Source organism: Spodoptera frugiperda, chromosome 12 (assembly GCF_023101765.2).
Source record: "Spodoptera frugiperda isolate SF20-4 chromosome 12, AGI-APGP_CSIRO_Sfru_2.0, whole genome shotgun sequence".
Classification (NCBI taxonomy): Eukaryota; Metazoa; Arthropoda; class Insecta; order Lepidoptera; family Noctuidae; genus Spodoptera; species Spodoptera frugiperda.
Window position 1 is genome coordinate 13,729,755 of NC_064223.1, and position 9,467 is coordinate 13,739,221.

A 9,467-nucleotide genomic window follows, 5' to 3' on the forward strand; every position below is an offset into this window, starting at 1 on the left:
CAATATATTAATAGCTTTCATCTAACAAAAGAAAAAAGTCTTCGTAAACTGATATTTGAAATTCATTGTATAACATTTTCCCCAGAACTTCAATTACTCGTAAACTGCATAATTAAAATAGTTGAGATGCCTCAAAGATTTCTTATGGTAAAAATCATAAATATAAAACAGAGTCCGACCACGGCCCAAAGCGAATTAAACTTGTAATTACACTGATTGCTTTGCGGCACATTCGATGCTTTAAAAGAAAGAAATCAGTAGATGTGGCAATTGTGAACGAAAAAAAATCTTAGAAAGTTTTGCTTCATAACGAAGACAAAAGTATTATTTTCACAAGAGCACTCTTTTGCAGCTCTAAAAAACATCTAATGACTTGTCCTGCCTTGGTGAGGCGAGAAAAAGTGTCAGACTCTTACTGGCTAGAAAACCACCTCTTTCCTACTCCTGCTTTAAACCGAAGCTCCAGTAAACTCCCTAGGTTGTCCACAGCTTCGAATCGTGCATCAGCTCAACTAGACCCCATCTGTTATAGTCTGATGGCTCTTTGAAGAGGGTTTGGTTCTGGTCTGGCAGTGAGCTACCCGTGCTAGGGCGTCCCTAGGACCATGCTTAGAATGACTGGAGATCATTTCACAATAGAACCTAGCGTGAGACCCAGCTACAAATATAAGACCGTTTAATAAGAATTCCATACTTCCAGTTCTTCCTGGGAAATAAAATTTTAAAGAAACTTGAGCAAAAAATCTGAACTTTCAAACCAACTTTTCTTTTTCCGCACATAATATTAATTACTTTGTTAACGTTAATTAAAACTTGCACTGCAATAACTTTCCATAGTTTGTTCTATTGCAGGTTTTATAAGTGCAAGTTAAATGAGGAGTTTGATGGAAAAATTAAAAGGGAGAAAAAATAACCATTTTATTCCATCAATTATACATTTCAATATAATTATATTATACTAGTAACTGCCAGTGGCTTCGCCCACTTTCTCGTGGAATAAAAAGTATCCTATCACCCAAGCCAGCTCGTATCCTGTCTATATTCCAAATTTCATCAAAATCTGTTCAGTAGTTTCAGCGTGATTAACGGACAAACAAACAAACTTTCACATTTATTGTATTACGTGCGATTTAAACAATTATTAGCTAAATTTTTACTTCTTTCTTTCTATCAGATCTCTACAGCCTTTTTAACTACATTCAAAACAAACAATTCAATCCACTGTCACTCGACCTTTTCTTATATCTCAGTACCAAATATCATCCAGAACCATTCAACTTTCACATTTACAAGAATAACATAAAACCTCTAGCTTTAACAATTGCAAATCCAACAACAACTGCACTATCTACTCCGTAACTGCCAAACAAGCAACTATCAAATTCTGACGTGGATAGAATTATACGATTTGAATTCGAAAATCTGTTGCGTCAGCGTAATTTGCTTACCGTACCTAATTAGAAGGATTTAGCTTCGTTGGGTACACGTTTCCCAAATTTGGATCCCGGATATTTCCTATGTTCGCTGGCTTCATTTGTGGTGGGATATGTACTGGGGTAAGTACATACTTGAACATGCAGCTATCGGTGTGTGCTTGCTTCAGAAATGTTGCTCATTTCGAAACGATTTTGGATTTCTGTTGTTTTAGCTTGTTTAGTAGTTAGTTAATGTAACACGTAAGATATTTTAAAAATAAATGAAATTTAGTGTATTAGATATTTTGTCTTATACAATGATGGCAAAACTTTCCAATATTTGTTGTACATATACGTTGCAAATCTGATCAGTTACTCAACAGCTATTCTTTCCAATCATATTTAAAGGCATAATCCTGAACCATCCACCTCTTAGTATTTTAAATATCAACTAAATATTGCGTGTATTAAAACAACGACATAATTATTATAAATACCTCCTCCACACTTTAAACCATCATTGTTCCTTAAAGTAGCCTGAGGCGGTGTTCCCCGAAGAAGTATAAAACGGGCGTGTCAAAGATAAATTGGGTTTCGAGATTTACAGAGCTTGACCGTGACGTAATTTAGATTAGCTTGCTGAGTTAAATAGCAACTTGAAATATCGACTCGAAGCAACTCCGCATTGGACAAACAACTTGGCTTTGCAGTTTCCCTCAGCGAAACTTGGTGCATTCGAGGTTTTAAAGGGAATTTGTTTTATGTAAGAGCTGAATGGATTGTTGCTTGTTTATCTTGAAAAGAGTTTGCTGAGTAAATACAATTTTATATGTCACTAAAGTACTATTTAAACTTCTTAATAATTTAAAGTTAGTAGTGGACAGTCCAAGATAAATATTGTAATGCTTTTATCTTACTTTAACATGAATTAGAAATGTCATGTACAAACCACTAGAAAAAACCTTTCGATGCGAGCTAGCAAAGCATTGTTGCTGCACTTCGTCATGGGATCTGTAAAGCAATATTGAATACATGCAGTATTGTAACCATGTTGCTTCATGATTGTAACAGAGTACATGATACTTCTTGTAAATCCTATGTACGGGTGAGTACATGCCTGCCTTTGTATACAATTAGAAGTAGAGAGCAATTACCATTTAATTAGTAAAGATAGTAAGATCAGGTCTACTATCAACCTCATATAAACGACACTAAACTTCATTATCTAGAAGAAAAAAAAAACCCACAACACAGAAATAACCTATTCATGAAGCCATTTACATTCAGAACAATACACAAGCATTTCATATAACAGCAATTATAACGGATCTATCCGAAAGTATCGTTTCTAAGAGCTCTTTGGAAGGAATTACTGCACACTCATGCTCTCAAAAAGGTCGAGGGTTCTGGACATTTGGGGGCCTTGGTCTTTGTTACATGTTGTATGGTTGTTGTAATTGCGTTTCGATTTATTTTGTAATGAAGGGCGATAAGACTAGATTTATTTGTTATTTTTTAAAGGTTAGTTCTAGTGATTTATTGCTTCATTGGTCTTGTAGTGGATAGTGTGAATGCCAACAAGAGGTCTTGGTTTCGATTTTGGAGTTAAGCAAATTGTAAATAGGGTCATTCAGATTTTGTAAAATATCTCAGTAAGCAATACGACAATTACATACGATTAGGTACCCTGTCGGTGCCTATAACAAATTTAATCAAAATCCGTTTGGTAATTTCAGTGACAAACATCAAAACTAACAAACTTTTACATTTATAATATTTTTTGTGTGATTCTTGCAATAAAATGATATTTTTTTTTTATGATATATAAATTTTAAAATAGATTGCCGATTTTATCACATCTGTCTGTTGAAAAAGTTATAAAGCGTTCTTCTGTAAAATATGTTAGTTGGAATTTCGTATGTTTATAATAAAGTTGTGTGTATAATAACAATATTACGTCGTTATGTTGTATATAATTTACACCAACAAAGTTAATAAGCGTAAAAGCAGTAATTTGGTGTTTATTACAACACCATTGCCCCAGTTCACTCAACAGTAACCAAGTACTAATTGCGCAACGTAACTAACCATACACATAAACCTTATACTTATGACATGCGCCCTAAAAGGTTCTATGTCCGAAAGCCAACTTCCATAACTGTCCCACAGGATCCCATAAACGGTAACTGCCCAAATGGTAAGTCGTCAAAATATATTCACGACATTATTTTCTTAGGAGCATTACACAGTATATTATCGCCATATGTTGCGAACCTTTACCCGCGTCCAAGCTCGCTCTAACCCTGCACTTATACGTAATATTCAGTCACAAACATTTCCATAAACAAACTCTGAAAATGAGCTGTATCTAATACATTTAAGGTTCGATTTCAAACGTCTATCGGCATCGCTCTAAATCGACAAGCCAGAGGACATTGATCTACAACGCAATATAAACTTTCACTTAACGACGGCAAGGACTAATTTAATTTGTCGCTGTCGTGTCAACATTTTGTAGCTGAAGTTTTATTTTAAATGTTGAAATTTGAGTTTTGTGTCGATGTTTTAAGGTTGGTTTTTCTTTGTTGGATAACGTGGCTTAAAGAAAATCTAAATTTAGATGTAGGTCATTGCATAGAGGCTTGCCTAATTGTTGGACGTGCGTTAAGGAGCACTCGGGAGGCTTTTAGTAAAGACGTCGAGTTGTAAATATTGTAGTTAGTTGTGTATTTAATGTAAAGTTTGGAAGAGAAAAGTTTTGGGGTATGTAGCTGCAACAGTATCCTTGTTTGAGTAATGTCTTTGTGACGTCACCAGGGGTAGTGAAACATATTTGTTTAGTAGTAAAAGTTGAGAGTTGAGTTTACGAGAAAACTAGTAAATTATTAATGTTATGGTTGGGTTCATTATGCAAATTATGTTAATGTGCTATGAGGGATCCAATATTTTGTTGTGACTTTATTTTATGATACAAGCCCGCCAAATTATTTCTTCTGTTTTGTATATATAATTAGAGGAGAAGAAAAGATAACGATAGTTTTCACTTCCCATTGTGAAATTTTACGTAGGAGACAGAATGACTGAAGCCTAAAAGTACAAAAAGAGATTGCACAACTAGGAGAAGCCCAGGTGTGACTATAATTTTATCGAATTAAAAAAAATACAGATACATAGTTCAGCGATTATCCCTAAAACTAACAAAACAGCAACTTTTTCCCGCTGATTTCCAGAAAGAATTCTCGGGTAACAAAAGCAAATCTCCAAATTACACAAAGAGCCAAAAAAAGCAAAGAACATCTATCTATGCAAATAAAACGCAACTTCGTCTCAGCGCAAAAAAAAAGTAAAAAAAGTTCCAACCAAAATTGAATTAACTGGGAACGACAATTGAAAATGTCGGACAGTAAAATTAAACGGACGTGCGAATTTAAACTTAAGTTTTAATCGTTCGTGTTTTAATTTTTTTTTTAATCCAAAGGGATTATTGGTTTAAAAAGTTTGGCATGTTCGTTACGTGAGGTGAATGCGGATTGGTGATTTCGGCCATCTGTAATTTGCGTGACGTCATGCTTTTTAATTATGGCTTGCATTGAAGTGAGGCGTTTTAATTGGTGATGTATGTAGTGTACGTAATGAACCTATTAAAACTGTCGACCCGTCAATCACTGGGTCACAGGCATTTATTTTTAGATTTTTTAATTGGTAAAAGTTAGACGTTTTTACGAAATTCGTAAAGTTGTATCGTCAGGCCTTTTATACCCGAAAGGGTAGGCAGAGGTGCACATTACGGCACGTAATGCCTGCATGTTGTCATGAATTTGTGTAAGTCTCATGTAATAACGGGTGAACCTATATACCGAGCACACTATCGGTCCACTACCACGTAATACTTTTCCCGACCCGGCAATTGAAAGCGGAACTCCTTGCCCGGCAGTCGCACTTACGACCACTCGACCAACTAGGCAGTCGCAAAGTTTTATTTCAAAAACTAACAAGTTTGTCTAATATCAAGAAAACAAAAGAAAAGTGTCATAGGAATTTTAGTAACCCTTAGGCAGTTGTCCCACCGGCAACGATGAACGAGTAACGAGTAGAGCTAGAACTAGAAACGAGTGAAAACAAAAACAAACAAGTGAAGCGAGCACTCGCTGGCAGTGTGAACAGTCAGCGATCAACTATTTGTATATGCATCTCTTTTGTTTACACGGAAAGTATATCTATTGTACGTTTCTTGAGCGAGAAAATAGCCGATAGTTAGTCGTTCACTCGCCGTTGGTGGGACAACTGCCTTATCCTCAAATTTTTACTAAACATAATTATATTTTATAATTTTTAACTCCGTAAGTAATATACTATATAATCTACTCATAATTCAATCTCAATGTATGCAAAAATAACATCGTGATATATTTCAAAACAAATTTTCTCGTTCATTTTGTCAAAACATCAGTAAGTTAAGTTAAGTTTGTTTTCTTGTTGCAATTCTGTAATGTAATTGGCAATTCACTTAGCGTTCGCTGACAAATTATTTATCGAATCTGAACAAACGTTGAATTTATAGCCTTCGAACAAAAATCGACATGTAAATTACATAGGATTTGTAAGATATATGGGGTTGGGATAATTTACGACTGCTAGAGAGTTCTTTACTGAAAAGATATACAATAGTATGTTTCTATTACCCACTAAGTATGTGGTAGTGGTAAATAGTAAAGTACTGCACAGTTGACACGGTAGCTGGGCAACGTGGCTACCGCGTGACGTGTAGCGAGTATCAATACCCACACGAAGCTACTCTTTTTGTGATCCACTAATTGTTGTTTAGGGTATGGGTGTCATGTGCATGAATTTGTATGTTTGTAAACGCACAGGAGAAAACCTTCTAGGAAACGTTATCATTAAATAAATAAAGTGTTAATGTTAATCAGATATAGTGAGGATTTAGTAGTTTTTTTTTTTTCTTTAAGTCATATACAGATAAGTAATTAAAGATTATCAAGATAATGACAAAATCTAAAATATTTGCGTACACTGATATTAATTAATTTCAGAAATACTATGCTGAAAATTTAAACTAATGATATTATATTCAGACTAATATTGGTGCTCGACTGTGACACCACAAAATTATTTCTTCTAAAATAATAATGCTAAACCACATTGAATAAGATTGATCTAAATCACTAGTATTTTTATTTAACCTAAACGTGTAAAGCTAATAAATCATGTATTTCAGCGAAAACCATCATACATCACAAACTGCCTTGTCCATAAAATAATTAATTACACAATTTATTTTCCTGAAGTCTTACATTTTGACATGTTCGTAATTAATGAGGGGAGTGATGCTGTGATTTCTAAGAAAACTTTTTAACATTTTTCCAATATTACGTCCCACTTCAAAACTTGGAAATAGGTAAGGTATGTATATTACGAAACATGATCAAAATTATATTTTATCCGCGTTGCTATTTAAGAAGTTGACAAGTACGGGAAAATTTCGTTTATTTAAGAGTATGCAAAAAAGTTTTAATTCGGTATTTTTTTTAAATATTCGTGTACAGATTTTATTTTTATGGAATAGGAAGCAAACAAGCAGACGTGGCAGGAGTCACAGGTGTGTTAATATGTCAATAGGTAAATGATCATATACTGTATCAGAGATATTTAAAAATTTTTTTTAAAAAAGAAAACACGCCTGGTTTCTGGGTAGCTAATAAACCAAGGAAGTTTTTCTAATAGTTTGTACGTGTTTGATAACCCCCGAAAAAAATATGTAATGTACAATTTTGCTTTCTTTACATGATTTCAATTTTTTTTTTTATGAAAACACGCCTGTATATGAACAAACGTATCACCTTGTGGTAAGCAATCACCGCCACCCATGGACACTTGAAACAGCAGAGGTGTTACAAGTGCATTACTGGCATTTTCAAAAAAAAAAGCGGGGTTAGGAATTTAAAAGTTGTTAGGAAATCGGGGATTGGGAGTATTGGGACGGGAGTATTGGGCCTCCGGTGACCTCACTCACACAACGGAACATCGCAAGCGTTATATCACGTCGGTTTTCGGAGCTGGCCCATTCATTCCGAAACTTTTATGACTCTCCCACACTTAAATACTTATGTATGTGTAGATGTGATTTTTTAATTCGATCCACATTTTCAACGGGTTTAAAAGACCGCAAGGTCACGGTCACTGCAGATCAAAAGGGTCAAATTCATTGAGCGGCGACGGGCCAGTTAAATAATTCATTGTTTTAAAATTTATTGTCCCTTACATTTAGTAGATTACATTAATAAAATATTTTAGTCATGTACTCCTTTTTTATAATGTTTCTGAGGCTTAATGGTTTACCAAGAATTTATATTTTATGCAAAAGATTATTATAAATGCAAATATTAGCACTGGGCAGTACGGTATATATATACAATTTTTTTATTTAAATCTTTTCTACTATAAACTATACCTACAACATATTATTTGATTTTTTCTTTTTGCTTAATTTGAAAAGCAGTAGTAGTACCATTAGTAATTCACATGCGTCCATGTAATTACCTCATTTTTGGGACTACAAAGGTGGAATAAAGGTTTTATCTATCTATCTATTTTTTGTGAATGACTTAATATTATACATATAGGGTAGTTAAAGTAATCCCTGTCAATACCAATACGATCACCTCCATTACACGAAAGTCCCAACACAACTGTAAAAAAAATCCCAACAATATGCACCTTTGTTTACTTTTTCATTCAATAAAAACCAAAGAGTTATGTTATATACAAAAATTTACATTCAAACGAGAACGCGAACATGACTTTTGGAACAAAAACCGAGTTGAAATACCCATAAATATCCCATACTCTAAGGATATAAATGTCGGAAACCATTCTTTGTCCACCATTGTTTAATGTTGCGGATTTGTTACAAAATAATGCCATTTTTTATTACAAAAGAAAACAGAAAATTCCTGTATATGTATAAGGAGCTTTAAAAGTATGTGGCTCGGCTTTAATGGGAGGTAGTGTTGATGTTGATGAAATTATAATAGTAGGAGTAAATATTAAATTATTGATTATGATTTATATGACCAATATTTTTTTCTTAAAAAAATCTATGCTTGAATTTGTTATGGGAAAAGCTATTGTAAACCACTTTATGCAGAGTGTGAATCCTTTTTTTTTTTTTATTCAATTCTAGAATTAAGTTTCTATAAATTAATAATCGCCAAACTGCTTCGGCAGTTTGCAGGCGAAATATTAAACACCTTTATGATCTCAAATTGAATTAACTGGACCAGGGTATAAAATTTATTCACTATTGTAATCTTTAAACACAACATTACCTCCCATTAAAGCCGTGGCAGATAAGTTTAGAATACTTTTATAAACGAAGGTTTGTTACAGGGAAAATTCTGGAAGTTACATTTTGTAACGACTATCGAAAGGAAATGAAGAAAGTTCGGGTTCGCATCGGACATTTTTTGTTTTGTTTCAATGTTTATTTAAATACGTGAATGTTTTTGTAATCGGTATTTGAACTGTTCATATATGTTTTGTTTTGAATTGAATACAAATACCACTTTTGCTTTTTGCTTAATTTACTTTTGTGAACTACTACTGGGTAAGAATTTAGGTTCAATTTCTGGACAAGATAAAGTATATTGTAGTTTTTGCTATGACTTACCCGTAAATTAGAATTATTATTCCGTATTAGTAAACATGCCTTGTTGGTCGAGTGGTCGCGAGTGCTGGCCAAGGGGCTTCGGGTTCGTTTCTCGAGTCAGGCAAAGTATAGCGTTTTTAAGAAATCCAGTAAAACCCTGAAAAATTAAAGACCTTTTTATGGTTTAACTGAAATATTTAGTTAAACCTTCTAAAATTGCCTTCCACAGCCCTTTAAATCCATTTATCCCAATTTTACTTAAAGCTTCGACCACAAACTACATCATAATTAACTCTTAATCAGCAACACTAAAAACAAAGGTCGGCAACCATTGAAACGTTAATGAAGTATAAATTATTTAGTTGGTCCAGTGTCCGGTACTAATC